This window comes from Pieris napi, chromosome 19 (assembly GCF_905475465.1).
Source record: "Pieris napi chromosome 19, ilPieNapi1.2, whole genome shotgun sequence".
In the NCBI taxonomy this organism is placed as follows: Eukaryota; Metazoa; Arthropoda; class Insecta; order Lepidoptera; family Pieridae; genus Pieris; species Pieris napi.
In genome coordinates this window covers 6305671-6332503 of record NC_062252.1, presented here as the reverse complement: position 1 = coordinate 6332503, position 26833 = coordinate 6305671, and the positions used below count along the sequence as shown (strand labels likewise).

The 26833-nt window shown below is 34.3% G+C and overlaps 1 protein-coding gene across 2 annotated transcripts in view; it reads left to right on the top strand.

The window, feature by feature from the left end:
- LOC125059344 (protein sprouty) overlaps positions 1-26833 on the top strand; it is a 44615-nt gene that overhangs the window by 6553 nt on the left and 11229 nt on the right. For both annotated transcript variants that reach the window (XM_047663726.1, XM_047663724.1), the window contains exon 2: positions 15961-15995. The gene's annotated coding sequence lies outside the window, so the exon portion shown is untranslated. The remainder of the gene's footprint in view (positions 1-15960; positions 15996-26833) is intronic.

Sequence of the window (26833 nt, the reverse complement as noted above, 5' to 3'; positions counted from 1 at the left end):
AAGTCATATCACTTATAAATATCACTCTCTGACTTTCTAAGTACTTCATTTTGGCTTTTATGTAAGCGCGTAATTATCACCTGAGTTGCAATCCGGCTATGCACAATATATTATATGCGCGTAATAAATTAATACTCGCTCATATGTAGAAAACATCGTGAGAAAACCAAGGAATCTACAAGTCTATAATTGTAATAAACAGCCATTTGTCTTTAGAGGAAAAATTTATTTATTAATTAATTTATCATTTAAATAAAAAATATTTGAAAAAAAAATCAGACTAGGGTTGCCTGGGAGAGATTGCTTGTTAGCCGCCCGTTGCATCCCTAATAATTTTGTTTCTTGTATTTATTTTTATAAAAAAATTGTATGAACTTCAATAATGTCATGAACAATGGTCAGAAATCTATATACGTCTTTAGGTTACTTTAAATAAAGTGCGTCGACTGATCCTTGAAGGCTTGCTTATAAGTAAATGGTAATTAATTTAGTGTTATCTTCGCTCATCTTAAGTGGGTTACAACCTACGCTATATTTTAAATTTGGTCAGAGCAAATACAAATTTGTTATGTCCAAGGTGAGTTACATACTTTATAACTTCTAGTTTTAATTCAAATTTAAATCGTCTGTTTCTTGGATAAAGAAAGTTATCGTTTGATATTAAAATCTCATTATTATATCACTGTAACACACACAAGAAACAAATGAAGATATGTTTGCAATTACGTGAGTTTACCTTTTCTTTCATTTAAGTTACTTTTCAAAGCTTAGTGATAAAAATTTGTTTTAACTTAAATCATTATTTAAAAGTTTATAAAAACAATATTACTATTATTTGACTAACAATGGGCTATTCAAAGATAACTTTATTTTAATTAGTTTCGACCTATGAGAACCATTGTAAAAAAAACTTAACCACAGATAATTTTCTAGGAAAATCCAGGAAAGAGTCGTCGCTGTAAGTAGAGATGCGTCACACACAAAGTGTTTGTCTTTACAGCTGTGATCCCTAGTAAATATTAACAAAATCAATTATCACTAGAATTTTCACTTCATTACAATAGGGAAACATAAAAATAACGCACTTGACTAAACATCTTGGTTTAATTCAATGCAAAACGGTAACTGTAATAAGTAAGCACTAAGTACTATAGTGTTGTTTGCTTATCTTATTTGGTGATTACGTCAACAGTAATTATTTACTTTTATACACATATTACCCACACATTGTCTATGCTTGAAAACGAAATGCATATTCGAGGATTCCTACATAAAAATAATACGTTTATGTACTATTACTTTTGAGAGCTTTGCTTACTTTTGCTGACCATACGGGGGGGGGAGGGGCATAAATTAAAGGCATAATTTTTTTAATTAATTGCAGTTAATCTGCTTGCGTAATACTTGAATCGCCCCTTAGTTGTAATATACAGTTTGAAATAATAATTTGTGTATTAAATAAAACCATTTAAATTCACTCGTGAATGTTAATTATTAAAACGAAAAATACTTTGTGAAATCATTACAATGTATTCCATAAAAGTTCATACTTTCGCCCCCGATATAGTATTCACCATATTGTATTGTTGCATAACTGTGATTTGGTCTACTTTCCACCAGCCCACGTCTTTTTAACCTGAGAATCACCAATCGGTGTTGCAAACCACTGTGCTTGTAGGCGGCGAGCCATATGCAAATTATTATTATTTTGTCATCTATGTACGACATACTAAAATGTATATAATTCTCACATCCATTCTTATATTCTAAAGCTAAAGAAATATTCTGAACGCCCTCCTCAGAAATTATTAGTTTATTGAGAATGGCAATATACGCCTTCCACGCTATGATCGAATTCATGGTTCTAAAACCATGAAAACAAGACTTCAGAGTTCGACTCTCATCCCTGAGGTCGTAGGTTCGACTGTGTCTGTACTCTGTACTCGTAGACTTTCAGTCTATGTGCGTATTTAACATTCGCTCAAACGGTGAAGGAAAACATCGTATTAGGAAACCGGTTTGCCTTAGACCCAAAAAGTCGATCACCTACTTGCCTATTAGATTGAAATCTGAGGCTCAGACCTAAAAAGGTTGTATTGCCACTGATTTATTTACCACGCTACACAATATTTTCTTTTCAGAAATATCCTAATTTATAAAAAATTACCAATATACAAAAATCATTTAAATTATACCACATTCATGGCATCGTTTAATAAATTATCAAAGAGTTAACTGGTAAATATGGTATCACATAATCTATGAATACTACAAGGGATCTTAAGGCTGATTTAACGTTAATGAGCAATTAAATTTCCACACAATTGGACTATTTACGTTTTCAATATTCGTCTAAATGCTTTCAAGTAGAGCCCAATTACATAATATGTGGGTTTTCAATAGATCTTATGAAATTATAATTAAATGCTTAGGAAACTTTTGTAAGGCATTATCTGTGGTGTTTGTGGGTGTGGGACTGTGTAGCATATCGCGTAGGAGCGCCCCCACAATCGATATAAAATAACAATTCTAATATTGCTTAAATATATGAAATAGACTTGTCAATTATTACGTAATATGATTGTGTATTTGGGGTTGGTAGACCTGCAAGGCTGTATATAATTGACGCTGTTTTCCAAATTAAAAAAGTGAATAATAATTAACAAATTGATTCCAATTTCCAATAATTATGAGGTCATGATAAAACCAATTTCGATGTAAACACTGAAGTATTTTCGAACCAATTCGACTTAGGGTCCATCAAGAACGTTGTGTAAAAAAAAACATGGCGATTGAAAAAGAGTGGCGGAGAGTTTATTGCCAGTTCTTCTCTTCCGTTCTACGCCCTTGATTTGAGAACTGGCACTAAATGTAAAGTTAGAAGCATTTCATATACATTTCTTTTTTTTGACGTTCATTAGTGTACATTGGTAACCTATATGATTAAATGATTTTGACTTTTGACTTTGACTTTCGCAAGCACTCTGGCATTGAGCTGGTGAGCTATCTCCCTTTTCTATAAAAAAATTCGTACCACTGGTCTCGTAAGCTTGAAAAGCTCGGAAAGAAAATTGAAAGTAACGTTTTATAAAAGGTCAAAGGTAACCGATGAGTGAGAATAGTAAATATTAGAATGGACAGCAAGAGAGGTCTACTGGCTTCAGCGTGCGCAACTAAGGCCGTGTGATCGAATCACGGTTATACACTAATGAATTTTACTATACGCATTTTACACACGTACGGTGAAGTACATCTTGAGGAAACCGGCATGAGATAGAATCATAAGTCGACGGTCAAGCTAAGAAGGAAAATCACCTATTAAGAAAAAAAGAATCAAGAAACAGATACGGAAAACCAGGAGAAGGATCTAGTAGGCCAAGGGTTGTAGCGCCACTGTTTATATTTCTGCGTCCACATTGAGCACGGTTCTGCCAATCTAAAATATTAAACTACTACACATTTAAAACTTTTTAAGACACTACAGAGCGATATGCTAATAAAAACTCATTTTTCTTTCATAGTATCTCACAAGATCAAAATCTTATACAATATATGAAAACATTAGATATAAATGTATCAATCCCACAAAAAGTGAAGCTATAGTGAATCGTCACCTCGGGATAGGCAATTTTGGTGAGGTCATTGACCGCACTCTTCAACGTTAGTGCGTGCTATTTCGAGTAGACGAGCGCAGCCGACCCCAGCCGACTGCTGGCGTAAACAAACACGCAAACGTCATTCACTAATCCAGTCACATACAATTATTAATTTGCATTTTAAAACTTCAACAAATTGTAACAACAATTTGTATTTAATCCACCTAGCATCTGTTCATGTAAATGGCGTAGCTAGAGCCTCGAAACAATATTTCAGAGATACTATACAGAAGGAATCTATTAAAATAGTGCACATTAAACCAAACGCAAAAATGTGCTACTTCTGTGGTTCATGGTTCTCATTGAATTTTTATGTTGGAACAAAGTTTAAACCAAGTTGAATAAGTTAGACGTCTCCGATCAATAATACAATATTAAAAGGTATGTATTGAAATGCCTTTTATTTGATAAATGTTTTGTTTTGACATTTTAACTTATAAAACACAGAGACAGAGTTTGTCGGTGCATAGGGATAAAAACATTGAAAATAAGAAATAATATATAAATATTTTATTAATATATATATAATACCTATTTTTGTGTCACACCAGCAATTTTTACAAATAATTCTATAGCTATTGAGAATAGTAGATTTAGGCATACTGAAAGTCAAAATTTAAAGTTGAAAGTATGCTCACTTTTACGTTTTTCTATGCGAGCACTCTATATAGGTCACAAAGCATTGCTGGGTTTGTTATACATGTGTACAGCATGGCTTTTGTTCCTACGCCATGTGCCTCGCGGTATCTATTCTCTTTTTTGTTCATCTTTTTTCGAGCAAATGCATTCTCGCCTAAGTATCCGGTCACTAAAAATAATCCTTTAAACATTGTTTGTTCTGTTTTAAACAACGTTGAAAATAAAACATGGCAAGATATAAAGTACGCAGCTACTGAGTTTGATACATTTTATTAGAGTGTAATTATTTTAATTAGGTCACTTTAGGTTTTAATTTCTTTAAGGTGTATGTAGTACATTTTAATACAATGTTTTTATTTGAATTTCATGATTATTATAGAGAACTAGCGGACCCCACAGACCCCCCCAAATTCAAGACAACAATCTTCTAATTCAAAATCAAAAAAGGTCAAAATCGGTCCAGCCGATTTCTAGAAGTTTAATTACAGACACACATAGGACATATAAATATATAAAGATTTACGTCCGTCAAGAAGTTTGTAAACAAGAAAAAATTTCAAGTCTAATACCGAAACAATTATTCCCAGGAAATGAACTCGTGCCATTTATACATGGAGTGTCGACCAAGCTGTGGAAGTGGTTATTTCCCTGAATAAAATTAAAATAATTTCTCGAGATAATTAAGATAAATATTTGATGCGTATTTGAGCACGTGGTTACCAAAGAGCTGCCAAATCGTCCACACATTTCCTGTTTATCGCTCCGTAGTTTGTCTCGTCATTAAATTATAGGGAGTTTATGATTCTATACTCAAAGAAGAAGAAGTGTTTTCACTATAAATATTAAAAATTTTACATAATGATGATATTAATCTTATCAAAATCAAATAACATTTTTTTATTCGAGAGCAAAAATATGTTATATTTTAAGAAACGTTATTTCTTTTTTCTATTTAGCGAATATATGCTAGCCATTTAAAATTTTATATAGACGTGTAAATTAATTTGACTTTCGATAACTTGTTATTAGGAATCTAACGGGTTTGAAGACTACTGTGTTGATTTCACTTGAGATATTAAAACATTAATTAATTTGTGATCTTAATATTTTAATTCATTTTCAACTGGTCTTATAAATTAGCCGAATACACAAAATACTTTTCTTTTTTAGCCGAATTATATTAAATTATATGTTCTAGTATGAATGGGCAGTGTTGGCCTAGTGGCTTTAGCGTTGGCTCATCTTTGAGGTCGTACTTTCTTTCTGTGCGCATTTAACATGCACACGCTCGAACGGTGAACGAAAACATCGTGAGGAAACCAACATGTAGACCCAAAAAGTCGACAGTGTGTCAGCCGTCAGGCATCACGGGCAGGGATCACCGGCAGGGATCGCCTACTTGCGTATTAGATTGAAAACTGATCATGAAACAGATTCAGAAATCTAAGGCCAGACCTAAAGAGGTTGTAGTATGATAAAATTTTAGGATACATTGTTTTTTGTTTAATAATTCAGTGGCGCATACAATCCTAAATGGGTTTAGGCCTTTGATTGCATCCGTTTTTTTGATCATTTTTATTTCATTGACAAGTAGATCAGCCTTCTGTTTGACACATGTCGGCTGTTTTTTGGATTTAAGGCGAATCGGTTTCGGACCTAACGCTGTTAGATTCGCACATATACAAAAAGATCATTGTTGACCAGCCGGGGATCGAACCTACGATCGCACGAATGAGAGACAGCTGCGGTTTCTATGCCAACATAAAACGAAATGTTTGTTTATTAAGTAGTTTATTAAGGAATTCTATAACAATATTAAATCTAAACAATGCTCACTCTGTCATTGTTGGCATGTTGTTCTCGCTATGTTTTTAATTATTTATGTAGAATTGTTATGACTACAGATTGTATGAAGAAATTCTCCTAGACAACCTCATCTGTATTGTGTAAACATATATATTTTCTTACTAGCTGCCCCCGCGAACTTCGTTTCTCCTTAATGCCTAGCCTATCTTTTTAGTACATACCAACATATTGCTGTGCTACCCCAGAGACTGTTCGGTTTTCCGGAATGAAAAGTTTTTTGGTTTTTCTGTAATATTTCTCTATATAAACCATAACTGATATGACTTGTTGTATGTATTATTGTATGCTGTAAACTCCGAGATATACCTAAGTGAAAATATATTAAAGATCACAGATCATAATATATTTCCTTAAGGATTGAGAAAGACCTGAAGCAATAAATAATTCATTTTGATTGAAGATTTAAAAATGTCATAAACGATTTTAAATATTGCGTAAATATTCCGTTATCATATCGTAAAATCTAAGGTCCTGTCCTTTAAGTGTCCCCAGTAACATATTTGACATTGGCCAATACATAAAAAGTGACCGTTTTAAGAGAGTTCCGCGTAAAACGTGGCCTTGATATACTGATAACAAAAGTTTCATTGGATATGCAAACACTCCATACTGGACAGTTCTTTAAGCTTGAGCTTTGGATTAAAGTTAGAAGGACCTTTCGGAGAATTTAATACCCCTAGTAGTTTAGTTTAGACCTAGGTCCGCCATTTTGTGTATAACATACCTATACAAAATGTTTAATAACACTATACTACACGTTTGCATTATATTTTCAACAATTTTGTGGCTGTGAGTGGGGGGTCTGCTTACTTATAGAGTTGTTTTACTTCTGAATAGACGAGGACTGTTGATCTTTAATCAATCTTTTTGTTTTCTCTGCGCGTATTTGCAATCAGCCCTAAGGTTATGAGCGAATTTGTTCTGTGGTATTATGTGGAGTGACTTCCCATTGGATGCTCATCTTCTGCTTAGAGCTACTGCCGGTCTTCTAGCTCTAGAATATGGTGACGTTTTAGTCGACTCACATACTGTCTAATGGTGAGCTGGCGAGCAAGTTCGTTCGGGTGACAGCTTAATTTAATCAAACTTCTAGATATGTAGAAATATGAGTAAAATTAAGTCACAAACATACAAATTAACAAAAGAACAATCAGGTTAGAGGCATCTGCGTGAACTCTATAATATCAGGTTCTGTGGCTTCTTGTATCTTCACCACAACCAAAACCAAGTTTTTAATGGGCCAGGATTAAAGTGATAACCGCCGCCCATGGATATTGCATTGCCAGGGACTAGCGGGTGTGTTGCCGACCTTTCAGGGATGCTCTTTTCTTGATGGCCTCTGAGTCGTATCAGTTTGTTAGTTTTTATTTACGTCTGATTCTCAACCCCATATATGAAGATGTTGAAACAAAAATGACTATCATTGAGCTTCATGTATTTTATACCAAATGCATTTTCAAATATAACGCTAGATAGTGCGTATAAATAATGTCACTTGGCACTGTGCTCTTTCCACACGCAGCCTTAACGGAGGACGCAATTATGATGATTAACTGAAACTGGTTCTATGTTGGGATGCCAGCTTACCGGCCAAGCTTCTAGCTTCAATCCGACGTGCTACGTATTAGCTATTTTAAAAACTATAATGATATAGCGGCTTTTATAAAACGTTTAGATAAAATAAATATTTGAATAGGCAACGAAATTTCTATTTTATCTGTCTTTAGTTCGATTTTTGCACCAAAAGTCTGGTTACCTCACTGTAAGAATAAAGGAAACCCATCTGCAAATCTGGGGTTCGATACAACCTCAGAATTTTGGTAACAAAATTGACAAATTGATTAATATGTTTAAAGAATAATAATAACTGCTTCTAATTTACTACTATATTCCTTCCTCCCCTCTGCTACTAAGTATATATTATCTTACGTTTGTAATAAGGACACGTTCTTACATAAAAGAGTATCAGCGGAGCCAGCTTTATCAATAAACATAATTGGGAGTGTCTATAAATAACATTGCATGATTGAGATCGTGCTATCAAGCTTCTAATAATAACACTCATTAAACGTACGTCGTATCAATCAAACATATTAACTAATAATATTCATAATATAAAAGATATGAAAGAAAAAGGGTAATTGTCTTATTATGTTATAACACTTTTATATTTTAGAATGATAACAAAATAAAATTTGTTTGCAATAAAACTGACATTGCAACGTGCTTAATTCTGTAATCATTCTCTTTACTAATATTATAAATAGAAAATATTTGTATTTTTGTACCTTTTGTAACGAATAGACTACAAAACTAATCGACTGCTCGCACTTGCGGGCCCTCAAGAAATGTGTCTATGGGCGGTATCCCTTAACATCAGGTGAACCCGTTGGCCCCTGTTATATTAAAAAACAAGTGACCCATTCTTCTTTTATAATTGCGTTCTTCACAGAAGCTCGTGTTGATGTTGTATATCTTCCTCCATTCCCCCTGTCGGCAAGCATCGGCGCCTACACTACAGTATGACACTACTAAGGCCTGTATGGACCTTAAGGCCGATTTACATTAACTTAGTGTTTAGGAGAGTGCTTTAGTACAACTTGAAAGGCAAGTTCATTAGCGTAGCGTTTACTAAATCAAGTAGCGTTTACATGTTTCAACTAAAGTACTATCCTAAAGCACTCTCCTAAACACTAATGATAATGTAAATCAGCCTTTAACTTGGTCGGTTCAGCGAGTAGGGGATCGGCCTCGGGTTGTCGTGCCTTCCACTCTACCGGTCGACACCAGTGACCCATAAACAAATGAATATATTTCGCATAAAATTATTATTATTAAAGCTTTATTAATCCATACAACAATTGGTTAGTTTACATTCCTTAATATTAGTATTAGTTAAGTTAGTATGAGTTTGAAACAATATTTAAGTTAGATTTATTTTAAATTTTTTAGTGGTCTAGTTTTTAGGGTAAAATCCTCCTCCATATTTTTTCATTTCTTTTTCTCAACATTCATCCAGTTTTCCCCCGCTAGTTCTACAATGTCATCTGTCCATCTTTTCCTTTGTCGTCCTATACATCTCTTTCCAGTAGGTACAGTCCATTTCGTTATTTCTAGTGTCCATCTTTTAGCGCGCTCTAGCAATATGACCTGCCCATTTCCATTTTAGCCTTAGAGCTTGTTCAAGTGCATCTGTAAGTTTGTTTTTTACGGATGTCAACATTGTTTATTTTGTTTTTTCTCCTCAACTTTAGGATGCTTCTTTCCATTCATAAGAATCAAAGAAGCATTCGCATAAGATAAGGTGTTTAAATCTATCTGTAACGGTAGAACTTCTTCCTTGTTTACAATCACATGCGTCGCAAAAAACTATCGCAACCCGATTGCCCGAAGTAATAAGTATTAAATCGTTCATAACGGGTTTCGTTAATTTCTCTCCCATCGCTAAATTTAATAAATTTCAAAATATTGATGATTTATGTATACTGGATTATATGACATACTTGGTGTTGATAGTTCTCACATCCTGGTAGAGACGATTCTGCATTCCGCATTCATGAGAACTCTTCAAGTGTAATAAAATTTTAATATGACTAGATTTAATTTCATACATCCTATTAGATTTTTAATAGCTAGGAATTTGTAATACATAACCAAACTGAATTTAGGTAGGTCAACGTGCTGATTATTTTTGAAAGCTTTTATTCTTTAAAATAACTGTTTCTCATAAGTTGCGTTTGTATTTGGCTCGCTCTTAAAGCTTCCAACTTAAACTGAAAGGCTTTATTCCCGTTCCGCCTAGCTTGAAAAAATGTAGGATAGTCAAACCTACGATATATTGGTTAAAATTACCTAAGCAGTGAATTAGCACAGAAAGGCGGGCATTAATTTAGAATGATATTTATTTGGCCTTTAATCTAACTTGCAAACAAAAGTATGGTATTCAACATAGGCAATGATTAAAATCAGTTCAGCAGTTATCGTAATATAAAATTATAATCTATATTGCTAGTGATTTCTGTAATTATAATAATATCTTAAACATTACGCGTGAAGGAAATTATAAGTCCAGTAATAAATCAAGCAGAGCTTTTTGAATCAATATCGCTTATGAATCTCTGAAAAAACTAGTACAAACAGGTAACGCCAGTATCTACGATAACATGTTCGCTAAGAATTCTTTACCCTGTGTTTAGAATCCTGTCGATTCATTTATTGTACAGAAATATGGCGTAAAACAAGACATTAAGGGTTATATATAGAAACGAGAGCACTAAGCGTGACTCTTATATCTTTTTATAGAAAACGAGCCAGCGGGACGCTCATAAAGAGTCATCGCAGCCCATGAACACTCATTATAGTGGGTGCGATGCCGACCTTTAAGGGATAAGGGAAGGGAAGAAGTATGCTCATTTTTTAACAATTGGAGGCCGTATCTCTCGCCGGGAGTATTGTACGGTTCCTGGATCATCAGGGGTTCGGGATAATAGAATAATTTTAACTTAGTTGCAGCTCCTTACAAACGTTGTGTAAAAAAAAAAAAAACATGGCGATTAAAAAGAGTGGCGGAGAGTTTATTGCCAGTTCTTCTCTTCCGTTCTACGCCCTTGATTTGAGAACTGGCAGTAAATGTAAAATTAGAAGCATTAATATTTATTTCTTTAATGACGAATCACAAGTGTACATTGTGTTACCTACGTGAATAAATGATTTTTGAATTTGAATTTGAATTTACTCTATATTTATCACTCGCGTAATACAATAGAATATGAGCGAAATAATAATGATGTTGATTGCTATATAATAAGTGCAATCTAACAATCAGAGAGAGTGCCGACGTCTGGCTATGCTCCCGGGGTGAAACTCCTATGACTTAGTTAATTACGAATGATGACTGCTGTATCAGTCGAAGAGAGTGCCTGCGTCGGGCTATACTCTCGGGGCGTGACTCCGACGATTTAGGAAATCGTCATGCTTATAAGTGATCAAACTGTACAGGACACGTACTTACATAAGAAAAACATCACGCTTGTAGATGATCGGAATGTACGAGCCCTGGCACGTACTAACATAGGGAATAATTAAGCTTATAAAACTAAGGAAGCTTGATTGAGCAAAATGTACAGCCTTGGCTCGTACAAGTATATACTAGTGAAGCGGATCGTGGAGGAATTCCATCCATCATCATGCGGATGAAATTTGATATTAATACGAGGCAGGAGGTATCAATCCAAACAACTCTCCATAGAACACTTTGTAGAAAACAGATAGAGACGCAATGTCTCTGCGTAGAGAGAGAGAATCGAGCCGATCAGTAATACATTGAAGATTGACAATATACAGCCCATCGTTGAATTTGGTCAAAAGGAAGAAGCTGGCATTTGAGTGCGTATAGCATAAGCGTATGCCAAAAACGTAATGGGCTTAGATAATCATATATCGCTTTAGGTCTCGTTTCTGATCTTACCTTACATAAATAACTTAGATACCAAACCGAAGTGTACGTGTTAAAATACTCGTGATTTTTGGTGTTAGCCTAGTGGCTACACAATGAGAGCATTATTTCTCGTCCTTGGAGTGCGTTCCAGTCAGCTGTTTATACAACACCGTAGAGCCACAGTCCAATTACCACTTTAAAGTAGAAAACAATATTTGTCCCTCGATAGTCTTCGTCTTGAAAGAATATTGAAAGACATATGTAGTCAAGTAAAAAAACAAAACACTGAAAAACAAAAACAATTGTATATAATTGTAGATTGGCTTCAGTCAAGTATATTTGCCGTAGTCATGACAGTAAATTCAAAGTATTAATTTACAGTTAATAGAAGATCACTGAACTTAATTGTGGCATGCATGTATGTAGTTCCTTGACGCCTTCCTTGAGTGAGATGGTTAAGAGAAAGGAGAAAGAGGAAGAGGTCCATTCGATCCCTTGCAGCTAGTAACTGCAATTGTAGCTCAACGAATGTATATCCACAAACATAATAATTGAAGTTACTGTAAATTTAGCTAACAATTTAAATATATCGAGTCTTATTTATAGTAAACTAGCAGACTCGGCCAAGCGTTGCTGGGGCTAAGGTTTTTGTTATATTACATAGTAGTAAACTATTCAGAAAAGGTAGAAGAACATCAGTCATGGGGACCACCATGCTTTTTGGTGGTTATGATTTTCAATTGTAGCTTATGTTTAACGTTGGTACTTTCAACACAGCGCGATGTGTTAGAATTGTGATTGTTAAATAATAAACAAATAACATGCAATAAACTGCGGGTATAAATTAAGATGTAAGCTATCCTATCTTTTAAGTTAGATCAAACTGCACACGGTGTGCAAATTCGATGGTAATCGGTTTATAGTTTAAGAGTCCATAGTGGACAAACAACGTGACGCGTAATTTATATAAATTGAGACTAGATGGCGCTGGCTGTACTCGAAATCGCGCTATTAGAGTATTTGATTGAAGCCTACATTTGTAGCAAGGGTGCTGGCTCGATTATTAAATATATCGAGTCTTATTTATAGTAAACTAGCAGACTCGGCCAAGCGTTGCTGTGGCTAAGATTTTTGTTATATTACATAGTAGTAAACTATTCAAGAGAAACGGCAGGAGAACACCAATCCACCATGCTTTTTTGGTGGTTATGCCATTAAATTGTAGCTTATGTGAAACGTTGGTATTTATTTTGAAAAGGATCGATACCTAGGTACGAATAAACAGCGTTTTCTAGCGGTGGTGTTTTAATTTTAAAAAAATAATAAAAGGACGCTTATTATGACGTACCTATAAAAGATAGAGACATGCTGTCGCGACATTTTTTATAGATAGTGATGTGTTCTGAAAAATTGAAATACATCATTTTATTCTATCATTAATAGTTTTCGCAGCGCACGCGATTGAAGGAATTTTTTGTTTATTTTTTTACACCTTGGGTTAGATTATTCAAGTTTTAGTAAGCATCACTAATTTTTTTTGAAATTGAAACATAGCCTATGTCACTCGGGAATAGTGTAGCTTGCCAACAGTGAAAGAATTTTTGAAATCGGTCCAGTAGTTTCGGAGCCTATTCATTTCAAACAAACAAAACAGTATATTATACGTAGATGTAAATATTTAATATCACTAATTTGCTTGTGAAATTCAATGAAATACGAGGCGTGTATTTAAAGTAAGGTCTCCATTTATTTTTTTCACATTAAATAACATGTATTTACAAAGTTTAATACATTGCTGTAAAGCTTGAAATCTAAGCTATTTTTCTATATAATCGCCATTCACTTCGATGAGTTTCTTCATTCGTACGACAAACTTTTATATCCCCTCCTCGAACCATGATCCCGCCGCCTCGCGCAGGAACGAAATGAAACCCCGGAGCACAAAGTGAAACGTTTCCAATGTGCCCAAGACTTTCTCGCCAGTTTTGAAGAGGAAGGGGAAGAATTTTGGCTAAACTTTATTTAACCAATTTCGTTAATTTGCATATAGTAGATCATTTTTCGAAAAATAAGGTCATAAAGAAGTTTCACTTCTTACGTGTGTACACCTAGTACACGCACACATTTTTTTTTATAGAAAGGCCGTTTTTATTGAGTATATTTGTATAATAGTTAAAGTATATTTTATCTAACGCCGTATCTCTCAATCTATCACTTATTTTGTTCGTATTTTAATTGCCTTCTTTTTGTGTATCACAAGTCTAATGGAAGATCTGTGTTCAAACGAATATCCTTCCACGTTTCCGGTGGTTAAAAATGTTCTTGAAAGATATCCGCGCACAGTTCACCATCTCAAGATTTTTATTAACTCGTTTGGCTTCGTACTGGTAGCAAAGTCTATTTTCGCTTTTATCCACGCTTTTGAGTTGTTTCTGAGGTTAGATTTAAGATAATAGTACCAATTTAATGCAAAAGTTTTTAGAAAATTAACATGAATAAATAAATATAGTTTAAAAAAACAAAAAAACACGCTTTTAAAGCACATCAAACTAAAAAGTGAAAAATAATTCTCTGTGCCATATTTTTCGTCTATCGAGCAACCCACGCTTTTTCACAATAATACCAGTATTTTTTGTTCATTACCATTTTCAGCCTAAATTAGGAATTATTTTATTTATTTATTTTTTTAGTTAAATTTTTTTTATTTATTTCATTTTTTTCGGATTATTGCATTGTCATCGATCTTTGACAGGTGCGCAAAGTTTGAATTAAATCTGTCCGTTAAAAGTGGGTCAAAATCGAGTCCGAAGGAGTCGGTTACATACATACATACATACATACATACAGGTGAAGCTAATATAAAGCGTGTAGAAAGATCGCCTACTTTTGAAAAAATCTACGCGAATGAACTCCGGTCAATAAGCATATACGATAAAACATATACTGGCGTTAGTAAAGAATTGAGATACTGTATATATAATGCTATGTATAAGGCAAGCAGACCGGCCGGTTTTGATACTTGGCGCGATTAAAAATCGTTACAACTTCCGTTCCACGACTTGGAGCGAGTCTCAGATAAAAAAGATAAATAAAAAAATAACAAAGATCGATACGGCGGAGCTACCTGTTTTTTTCACCGAGCTTAGTGCTTGAGGCTATTGCGTGCTAATATCGTGGTCAGCGATTTCACTGATTATTTTTATAACTTTAACCAAAACTTAATTATGTCTTATAAATTTTCTAGTTGTAAAGTTTTTTGTGATGTTTAGTACCCATTATATTATTATTATAACTAAGGAGAGCTTTTATGAGGTTTCTAAAGTACATGTACACATTATTCAGTAGCTATTGAGGTTGCACTTATTAATAAATGAGAGAACTACATCAAATTGATAACCAGTAAAAAATACATAAAAAATAATCAGTAATTTAAATTCAGTTTCTCTTTACAGTTCCTTAATTTATATTGGTCATTATCGAAGTCACCATTACCATCATAATCATTAGACATTATAACGTGTAGTCTACATGACGTTTGAAGCGACAAATTAATGATGCCATAAATGCTTTCTTATTTACATACCGTATAGGAGAACGATCCAAGTATAGTTTAGAAATGTTAGCGGCGCTCTTCGAAACAAATTAGCATCACATGATGTCACGCATCCGGCTGCATCTATCAATCGAACGGTCATTTTTCACTGCAACCGGTAATAAAATATATCGGATTAATAAAAGATTTGGTCGAGAGCAGACATCGACAATTTCGAGCGCCATGATGATATTGTGATGGTGTGCGTGGGCCGAGCGGAGAGCGGCATATCAAGTCTGGTAACTATGCGGCGTAACTCCGGTAGCAGTGCAACAGGTCTGGCGAGGGGGACGCGCGCGGGGCGCGGGGGGCGGTAGGAAATCCTTCGCTGACGAGCGCACACCGCCTCGTGCGCATGTGTGCGCCATCCGGTTCGGTTTGCGTGTGTGCCGTGTACATTGACCGTGCAAGTGTATTGGTGCGTATCGAGCCGATCGATCAATGAGCTCGACACCGACTTGACTGTTGCCTGCATGCAACTCATTGATTAACGCTATGAACGTGGAATTGTTTATTCATTCATGATGAATATTTTTATTTCAAATGAACGGTTTTTCTACCCATATCCTGTAGGCCTCCTTGAAAGATCGAGAGCACAGCGCAACAAGAGCTGGTCGGTTGACCACTACGATGCAAGAATTACAAGCAGATAATCTGTATCTTCTTTTATACTGACTAAAGACATATAGATAGTCAACAATATTTTCATACATGACAAATATACAATAAAAATTACTGAGAGTTTAAATGCAATTATTTTTTATTTGCAGGTATCATACAGCAAAGTATCCCACGTACAATGGAAGTGAGTATTTTTAAGAAGTTCATAACTAAAAAATCCTGAAAATAGTCTCTACTCTCAGTCTTTAATTATATATCTTAACTTCAAAACACTAACCTAACCTAACATCAGGTTTTGTTAAATTAAGTCAAGGCTTAAAGAAAGATGATCGATTAGGTGAAATTTAATAGAAATCACCCACATTTTGGTCCGGTTGAGTTTTGAAAGTTGTGGGAGCGAGCAAATTTCGATGGCGACTGTTGACACACAGTTTCAAGGTTGCCGTTACAACAGACGTGACGACTGCTTTGATTGACTTAAAGCAATTCATATTATTAATATTCAACTGAAAAGATATAGCATAATTTTTGAAGGTATACTTCTTTAGGCGCGTTATGAAAAATTGACGAGAGTGACACAAAATTAACAGAATGAAGTTGCCCACGGAAGATACTACGGCATTGGACATAATTTAAAGACAACATTCGAATAATAATAGAATTTATGTTACACTTAATGTAAGAGAAAAATAATAAATATTTATTTATTTAATTTTTCTTTTAAATGTAAACTGAACTTGATTAACTATAATGATTCCTTTTCCAGTCTTTGATTATTTAATTGTAATTAATTATTTGCATGCAATCAAAAACTATTTTTAATAACGCCAAAGAAGTATAACTTCTTAGTTCTTACGCGCGTAGGTACATATGTACACGCACCCTTTTTTTTATAGAATAGGCCAGGGACGCTCACCAGGATGTCATACCGTCGCCTATAGTACTTAATGCCAGAGGGCTTGCGAGTGCGTTGCCGGCCTTTCAAGAATTGCTGCACTCATTTCTTGAAGGGCTCTAAGTCGAATTAGGAAACACTTCAGTGGGCCACATAGTGGTGGTGCGTGGCAATAACTGCCTTAAATAACGCTCAGTTGTGGAACCACCGACGTCGATGTGATATAATATCGATGAAGTATATGTATAATCTGAAATATGAGGCCAGCTTTAAGCTTATAGTCATACATTTAATAAAACATTTTGAGATGAAATCCATCAAGACAGTACTTAAGAGACCTAACAAACATCCTTTTATCGTCAATTCTTAGCTTAGACTAAACAGGAGTCCGCGCTGTGTGTATAATCACAGTATTTATAGATTTTCTGGGCTATTTTCCAGCCCTCAAGCTTTTATAAGTAAGTACTCACACAAATGCGTAAAAAGCTTCTTGGCGTAGACACATCTTAAGGTAAGTTCTCAGTCCTTATTCAAATAGAAATCGTATAGCTTTTGTCGTGTCGTCCGATGTAAACAGCGAGGCAACGATCGCAGGTGTAGGCCGAAGAGTTAGGAATTTGCGTGGCCGAGGTGTCGCGGGCGTAGCGTGGGCGCCGCCAGTTCGCCCACGGGCGCCGCACCTAGCCATACCGCCGCCGTTGTGAATGTAACACTTAAAATTTAAGGCGTATTATTTATTAACTTAACATATAACAAGATCTCGCTACTGTGAACTCTACGTGAACATGAAGGTATATTGACTGTATTCGGAAATATCCGTTTGGCACTAAAGTTGGAACAGTTTGGGTTCGATAACATGTATGCTGGGTCTTATTTGTAAAGAAAAAAAATCGGTTGTCTGTAAAGTCGGTTTACTGACGATAGTTGAACGTGACGTCACGAATCGCTCACTCAAGTAGGAGAGAGACAGATGTCGAACGCTGAAGAGCGCGGAGTCCGGTTGTGCCTCTCTGTCACTTCAAGCCTTAAATGGAACGCCTCAGAGCGAGGTAACGCCGCATGAGTCATGTTTTTTCGTGCGTGCAGCCGGCTCCATCGATTTACAAGACGTTGTCACGTCAAAAGCTGACAATTCAAAATGTAGCGTCTATATAGTATAAATATAGTACAAACAAAAAATATGTAAAAGAATTCCTCCCAACATCGGTATTTTTCGTCACCCGTTCATTCGTATTCCCCGTGTCAATCAAATGAACCTTTATTTTACAACATTTTTTATGTTATTTGTCCATTGAATAATTTATACACTCCACACGACTAAGCAGACATAAGGTCGACATTAATATGTGCTGAGCAATTCAAGTTCTATTTAAGATTTTGATCACTTTGTTAGTTACCACACTGAAGACAAGACAACTAAATTGCCTGATTTAACATGCAGCACGCATGATCGACGCGTATATATCTTTTATAAATAGATGTTTTAATTTGACAAATAAAAGTCAGTAGCGCTACAACCTCTTCAGGTCTGGGCCTCAGATATCTGAAATGTTTCATGATCATTTTTAAATGTAATAGGCAAGTCGGTGATCAGCCTCCAGTGCCTGACGACCGTCGACTTTTTGGCTCTAAGACATGTCGGTTTCCTCACGATGTTTTCCTTCACCGTTCGAGCGAATGTTAAATGCGCACATAGAAAGAAAGTCCTTGGTGCACAGCCGGGGATCGAACCTACGACGAAGCCACTAGGCCAACACTGCAACAATTTTACAAATACGTACGTAAAAACTTCCAAAGTTTACACGTAAATACATTTTTATTTGGACTACAAAATTAGGACAAACACATGTTATAACAAACAAATAGACTTTAATATTAAAATGGTGGCTTTCCTATAATATTTGGATATGATAAGCGAAATCAAGTAACATACAAAAAAGGTAATATTAATTGTATTTTACTTCGACTTTTGGCCTAGATTAACGTAGTAAAATTGGTCTGCTTTTAATTACTATTAAGCCAAATAAATAAACCGTTCAAAAAGTGAATTAAAAGTAAAGAAGAGTTTCTTTATACTCTATTAAGAGTTTAAGAGTTACGTGCAAATAAGTAACATAACACATACAGAAACAAGCCACGTATTGACGGATAAAAAAATATTTGAATATGGGCCTATAGTGGTTATTGGTGCGAGATTGTGGCCTATGTTTGTGTCATAGAGTAGAATATCAAAAAACACCGGTGGTGGAAAGTGATGTCATTGGCCGACGCCCTGCAACGTTGCTCGGTCCACGAGCTCTGTCACTACTTTTGATTTTTGACCATTGTGTACATCCTGCACACGTCATCCGTAAGGAATTCTAACATCTGGAGGAGTCGAAATAACGCTTGCAACATGTTTGCAAGGTATTGAAAAAAATTTGAAATATAATCCTGGTAGATTATATTTATATTTAATTTTCATTATTAAACAATTTATTCCAATGTAATAGGAATGTATAGACAGTAAATATATACGAGTACTAGCTGACCTGGAAAATTCGTTTTGCCATGTATATCATTTATAATAAAAAAGGGGTTGATCGTAGAGGGGAGAATATTAGGGTTTGTGTGTATTTTTTAATGATGTATCATCAATTCATATCTAAAGATTTAAAAAAAAAATTGGGGTGGACTACCCTTAACATTTAGGGGGATGAAAAATAGATGTTGTCCGATTCTCAGACATACCCAATATGCACACAACATTTCATGAGAATCGGTCAAGCCGTTTCGGAGGACACGAGAATTTTATATATTAGATTTATAAATCTTTGAAAAATTAACGTGTTCGATAAAAAAAATAAAAGTTCAGTTTCTTATGGGGAACATATTGAATTGAAAATGGAAATAATGCTGATGTATGACACAAATTATGCAGTGTTTTTGAAACTTTACAGTAATTTGAGTACTGTAGGACAAATACATCCGTTAATTACTTATTAAAAATAAATTTTCCAAAATACCTAAATGTATTGGAAATAGTAAACTTTAAAGCTTTGATAATGATCCGTAAATGCCGTTTTTTGATAACATACATTCACAGTTCATCAAACGGTTTTGAAAATCTATAGAATACATGTATGCGAATTACATTTTCTATTCCTAAATAGAGGGTGCATGTTTTAATTACAGTAGTAAAATAAACAACTAATTTCTTACGCAATATTATGGCTCGGGATCAGTGACACTCATATTTTAGACCTCTGTTGCCAACCGTCGCTTCGATTTATATTAAATTAAAACTTATATTTTACTAACTTTCGTCTCAATAACGACGTGGATAATGTTACCTATCAGAAATTGTTAAGTAATTTTACCTTGTTAAATCTGTTAGAGGATTCGGTATTTCGACATAATCGTATTTTTGTAAGTACTGAATAAAACTCTGTAAAACTTTAAATACTTTAGTTAGATATTAATATACAAAATGTATTTATTAATATCTAACTAAAGTATTTAAATGCTGGAGAAAGCTCGAATAATACACAAGATATTAGTAACGTTTTATATTTATATAAAACTACTTTAGGGCCAAGATATTGTCTGGAATTAAAGGTTTAATTTAAATTTAACGATTTTCATTTGTTTTAGTTCTTACGCTTATACGTAATGCATTCTTATTTAAACAAATGAAGTAAGCTCTCACACTTTTGTGAGTATGCAAAAGTTTTCTACAGTTGTGGTCATATAATGCTAGCAGGCCGAGTATCGCGCCGCGGCCGTAGCGATGAGCCGGACGGCCTCACGGAAGGTCACCGCCGCGTTGCCCCCTCCCCGCCCGCTAACCGCTCACTCCCCCTCGTCCCACTCCTACGACCGCTACGTGGAATTTATGTAATTGCCTTCAATTAAAATGAGAAGAATTTTATACAGCTCCGTCTAACACACGCGAGATCAAATCTATCGTTTCGCATACGCGGGTCGGCAAAGGTCACATGTCGTGAATGGACTCGTGACAACTATTCATTCAATGATCAACTTTGTTTATGAACGACACTAAAATCCTCACAGAAATATCATAAAAGCGTTGTCTTTTACGCAATTTAACTGCGCGTTTGTGTTTAAAGTATTGGCGCAAAACTTTTGTATCATTAAAGGCAAAATTATCGTTTTGTGATTTCTGTGACGGATAGCCTTATCTGTGGACAAAACAAACGTATTTATAGTTTCGTCTTAAATCTAGGATCTCTGGTTTAGATGAGACATCGAAGCGTTGTTTGATTAATCTTACAAATATTAAAGTTTGTAGTCAAATTAATTAAATCAAAGAAAATATAAAAATATGAGAGTAATCAACAGAACCATATACGATATATTATCACCCACCACAAAGTCCTACCTTTTGCATAATTATCTTTCGTTGAAATTTATTACTTTATGCTTAAAGCAAATGGGATAGATAAAATTTTATGAGACTAGATTTCTTTTACTATTGTTTAATATGTTCTACTTTAAGATATGTTTATTTTTATTATATTTGAATAAAATTATTTCATTTATAGATAAAAATTGATTTTTATAGTATAAAAGAGTTTTGATATTATTCGTACATATTATTTTAAGGTAATTTAACTAAATTTCTTCCAACACAGCATATAGTTTATATTATTTCATGAAGCTTTGTATACAACTGAATAATTTTCCAATTTTATTCCGATTTCCTTCCAAAAAAACGGTCAATATTACAAGTATAAATACCATGTAGCGTTTTGTGTTACGTTTTGAATTATAAACCCCACTCTTTCTGCAGTCTATTTAAATATATAGAGAAATGCAGCGCATGAATTTGCACATATAATCTATATTCCTAGCAGAATAAAAACCATGATAGTTGGATAGTTATTTTATTTTTATAGGACGCGCATTATTTGTGATGTAAATTTTTACAGCTATTTATTTCATCCACATGTAATATATAAAATTTATGTGATATGTCGCATCCGTTAATATTTTCTTGATGTTTCCTGCTTAAGTTGTTTGTATGATAATTTGTCGGATCACACATGTTTATTGGCCACAAAAAATATGCGCAAAATGGCCAAACCTCAATGTGTTTAATCGATTCTTGGAAGGAGCATCGTTCGTGAATATATGATTTGCGAAAAGCTTTTATATAGTCATATGGGTGTTAGAACTTTTGTGAGAATAATAAAATGAATACTTGTAAGAGGCCGAAAATGTTTTTTTTAATGCTAATTTAAAATTAATGTCTCTACCCGGGAAGAATTCTTATACGATTGATAAAACAACCAATAAATTATTAATATTTTTTTACGGAACGTCACGAAGATGAGCAGCGTTTTTGTCCAAGTAAAGGGAGAGATCGATTGAGACCGACTGAGAGAGAGTGAGAAGGGTGAATTACCTTATACAAATTTTCGTAAAGCGAATTTATGAAATATTACTAGGTAGGTATTTTATATTTGATGCAAAAATTTTTATTGAAATCTCAAATGACGAATTGTAAATGAAAATGCCACGTGTTTTTATTATCGAAGAAATAAATTAAATTAATTATTAATTGTATTAATTTTCGACACTGTTAATATTTTAATAACATTTAATTCCTAACATGTATTGAAGAAGTCGCATAGGATAAGTCTTTTATTCACAAGTTATTAAAGATCTTCTTATTTGATGTCACTTTTTAATATAAACGAGATAAAAGATTATGTATATATAATGTATAAGTATATATAATGTATAAGTACAAGAAATATATATGTAACGAACAATAAAAACAATAACTAACCTTAAAATATAATAACTAAAATATATTATTAAAAGGAGTCCCTTTAGGCAAGGTTCCGAAGATACTGGCAGCGTTCCCCCTTTGAATAGCTAGACTAATTCTTTGTCCGAAGTAGCTGCCAGCTCTTCGGTCTCCTGTGATGTCGACTCACCTTTTTGATATTTCCTTAAAAGATTATTATATCCGCTTCGTAGTACGTTTATTAATCTACAGTTCATTATTAAGATTTATTTAAATGTTTAATATTATTTAGAATTGTTTGTTATGAATGGCGCTTATTATCAATCTTTATCATACATCCGGTGTAGTATATGGACTTATAATCTAATTTGGACATATTAACAATATGTTTTGTGATAGTTTTTGACAAATAACTTCTTATCGCTTAACTGAGATACGCGAGTATTTTAAAAGCTTTGGGTTTTTCGTATTTAATTTCGTCTAAATTATTACATTAACACGTGAAAACAAAAACCTGTTTATTGAGTTCTACTACGGTCTTATAAACGTATAAAGTTTTGTCACTTATATTTATTTGAAAAAAAAAAAGAAACATCAAAACTAAACGGCTCAAATATGAGAGTATTTTGTAAGGAGATATTTTGTCCAGAGCTTGGTTTCACGTTTTTCCCCAAACCTTGGTTTTCATATGCTCGTGGGCTAATAGTATTAATTTTTTTATAATATTTGCTCTGTAGCTTCCAATAGCGATCATTGGTATCTCGCGCCAAAACTCATGAATAAGGAGCCTCTGATCTGCCAAATGGAAATCTTGAGAAAACGTTTTTAGAGCTAAAAATCGCAGGTACCTACTTGCCTAAATATAAAAAATTATTAATGAAGAAATCTATGACCATAACCAATAAAGAGTCTACTACTATATGGTGTTAACAAAAGATGAAAAAACATAGACGTAATATACAGGTATGTTTTGAGAACTAAAATAATTTAATATGATACGAACAAAACTTAATTATTAAAGATTTTTGAACTTACTAGATGCCTTAGGGACATATTAAATAATACGAAACCTCAGGTGGCTTGTGGCTGCATAATCGACCTGTCAATGTGTATATACTTATATATACTAGCTGACCGGGAAAACGTCGTTTTGCCATGTATATAATATTAAAAAAATAGGGGTTGATTGTAGAGGGGTGAAAGTTAGGGGTTGTATGTATTTTTTAATGTTGTATCATAAAAAAATAAAAACAGAAAAAAATATCTAAAAATAAAAAAAATATATATTTATAGGTGCCTACCCTTAACATTTAGGGGGATGAAAAATAGATGTTGTCCGATTCTCAAATATACCCAATATGCACACAAAATTTCATGAGAATCAGTCAAGCCGTTTTGGAGGAGTTTAACCACAAACACCGCGACACGAGAATTTTCTATATTAGAAGATATACACTTGACATCTAGTACTTTATGAGAGTGTGTGAGTTTTTCTTCGCAGTAGTTAAAAACCACACAGACAGGGAGAAAAATAATTTTTTTTACTACTCGAAACTTATACCACTGGCGTCACGGTACGCGGGTACTCTACGCCACGAAGCCCTTCATGATGTAACACTGTATAGAACCTGCAATCAAAATTGTCTATAAGTTAAGTACAGTGCCGATGCCGGATGGAAAGCGATCGGCTTCCGGCAACCGACCGCCTCCAGAATATCAAACGAAGCCTGATTTCTATTGCTGCGCTGCAATATCTTATTGAGTAGGTGCTATTCCATATTTGTATTGCATTTGAGATCCCACATTTCACCTACTTGTTTTGCGTAGGTCGTATCGATTTTATTCTAACTGCGCAACTGCCTTAATGGTTTACATACAAGGTTCGACTCACGTTGAAATTTTTTTTCAAAAGGCGGGTGACATTCTTGCCTTAAATATCCGCAAACCTGTTTCTCTTCATCTTCTATACTTTTTGGATTTTCAAAATCAAAATCATTGATGTACACTTATGAACGTCAAAAAAATTGTATTAAATGCCTCTAATTTTACATTTACTGTTCTCAAATTAAGGGCGTAGAATGGAAGAAAACTGCCAATAAACTATCCACCATTATTTTTAATCGCAAAGTTTTTTGTTTTACACAATGTTTGTAAGGAGCTGCAACCATTACACCATGTTTCACATGACATCTTAAGTAATTATTAGTTAACCGTAATCGTAACCCTACCCTAATAAGTTAGTTATTTTAACCGTAACCCTAGTGAATGCCAGGGGATATTCTACTAGGGTTACTAGGGAAGATTGTTTTACTGATCAGATGTTTGTGTATCAAATTTTCATTCAGTGAGTACACCTACAAGTGTATGGACATGAGCGCGATCGTGATTAGCGGTTATTGACTCAAAGGCCTGCATTCAGAAATGTCACAATCTTGAGAATTGTAAAAGACACATTTTTTTTTTTTAATTTTACTTAGTGAAATATCATTTATAATTTACTCATAATTCCACTAACATTTGCGTGCGAATATATTTTAGTGATAGTAATAAATATTTTGACACAATTAGCAGCTACGTATATATATGTTTATTATATAATGTGGCAATTTTAACACCTCGTATAAGGCTTAAGGTAGACGATAAAACTTATGCAAAATTCTTTAGTATATCAGTTGCATCACCGTATAAAGGTCACCGCACATACTCTCATATATTTTATTTTATTTACCACCACTTGGTGGAACCAGCTGCCCACTGAAGTATTTCCGAACCAATTCGACTTAGGGTCCTTCAAGAAAAGAGCGTACCTATCCTTAAAAGGCCGGCAACGCACTCGCGAGCCCTGTGGCATTGAGAGTGTTCACGGGCGGCGGTATCACTTAACATCAGGTGACCCGACCCTTCTGCCCGTTTGTCCCTTCTTCCATAAAAATAATAAATAAATAAATAATTTAAAAAAAAGGTCTTCTGTTTTGTGAGTCTGTATCAACATCAGAACTCGAACTCTGTAACTTCCTATAGCGATACCGACTGAGACGTTTTTGTACGCAATTTCGATGTACTCAATAAGCGTGGCGCTGATATCGCAACCTTGGAATCATGCGGTAGAAAAACTCGGGATCGCAATAACTATTGCTATTGGGAGTTACACAGTACCGGCGCTGGAAATAAAAAAAAATAAAAAAAAATAAAAAATGACTAGGTTTCCGCTATGTTAGTTTCCATGGGCTGGTTATCAGGGCAACTTGAGCTTTGGTTCTAAGAATTAGTGATTAAAAACTTGAAGTGTCCTACTCGAAGGCATGTGTATATTTAGCCAAATCTCGTATATATCAATTATCAACGTTTTACGACGATAGAATTACTTCCTGTTTTAAAAATAGAACATTTGAAAAATGCTCCAAAAATAGTTTATATAATCTATGCCCTATTCCATAGTATTACTATAGATTTATTTATCGCTGTGCACACTCTTTTTTGTTTTATGAGATTTAATTCCGATGATTGAGAATTAATAGTTTATAAATGTATCCCATTAAAACACACCATGCATAATACTAAATAATATATATAAGTTGAATATTACAATGTTTCAATTAAAACCGTGATTTTGTTTTTTCACTTCCAAAGCACTAATAACTTAAGTCTTGCTTTAATAGATTATATTAATAAACAGTTCGAGTTTTTCTGAGAATGTGCTTTTCGTATGAAAGCTTATTGTGAGCTGCTCAACTTTCCTCGAATGAGTCGATGTGGTACGAGCGGTGTCATTTTCAACGTAAGACTTGTATTCACTGTCATAATTCTTTTCACTATCAATTCATTTGTTTTTGGTAATTCGTATTTGTTCTACTAATAAATGAAATAAATCAGTGGCGCTCTTTTAGTCTTGGCTTAAGATTTCTAAATCTGTTTCATGATCATTTTTAAATGTAATAGGCAAGTAGGTGATCAGCCTTCAGTGCCTGATACACGCCGTCGACTTTTTTTGGGTCTGAGACATGTCGGTTTCCTCGCGATGTTTTCCTTCACCGTTCGAGCGAATGAAAATGTTAAATGCGCAAATATATAGAAATATTGGTGCACAGCCGGGGATTGAACCTACGACCTCAGGTATGGGAGTCCCACGCTGAAGCCACACTTAATTGATAAACGGCTTTGTTTACGGTGTTATTACAATGCCTAGGAAAGGGATGAAAATATCTGTTGCTGAATGAACAATTTTTTTTTGTCGACATCACAGGAGACCGAAGAGCTGGCAGCTACCTCGGACAAAGAATTAGTCTAGCTATTCAAAGGGGGAACGCTGCCAGTATCTTCGGAACCTTGCCTAAAGGGACTCCTTTTAATAATATGGTTTAGTTATTATATT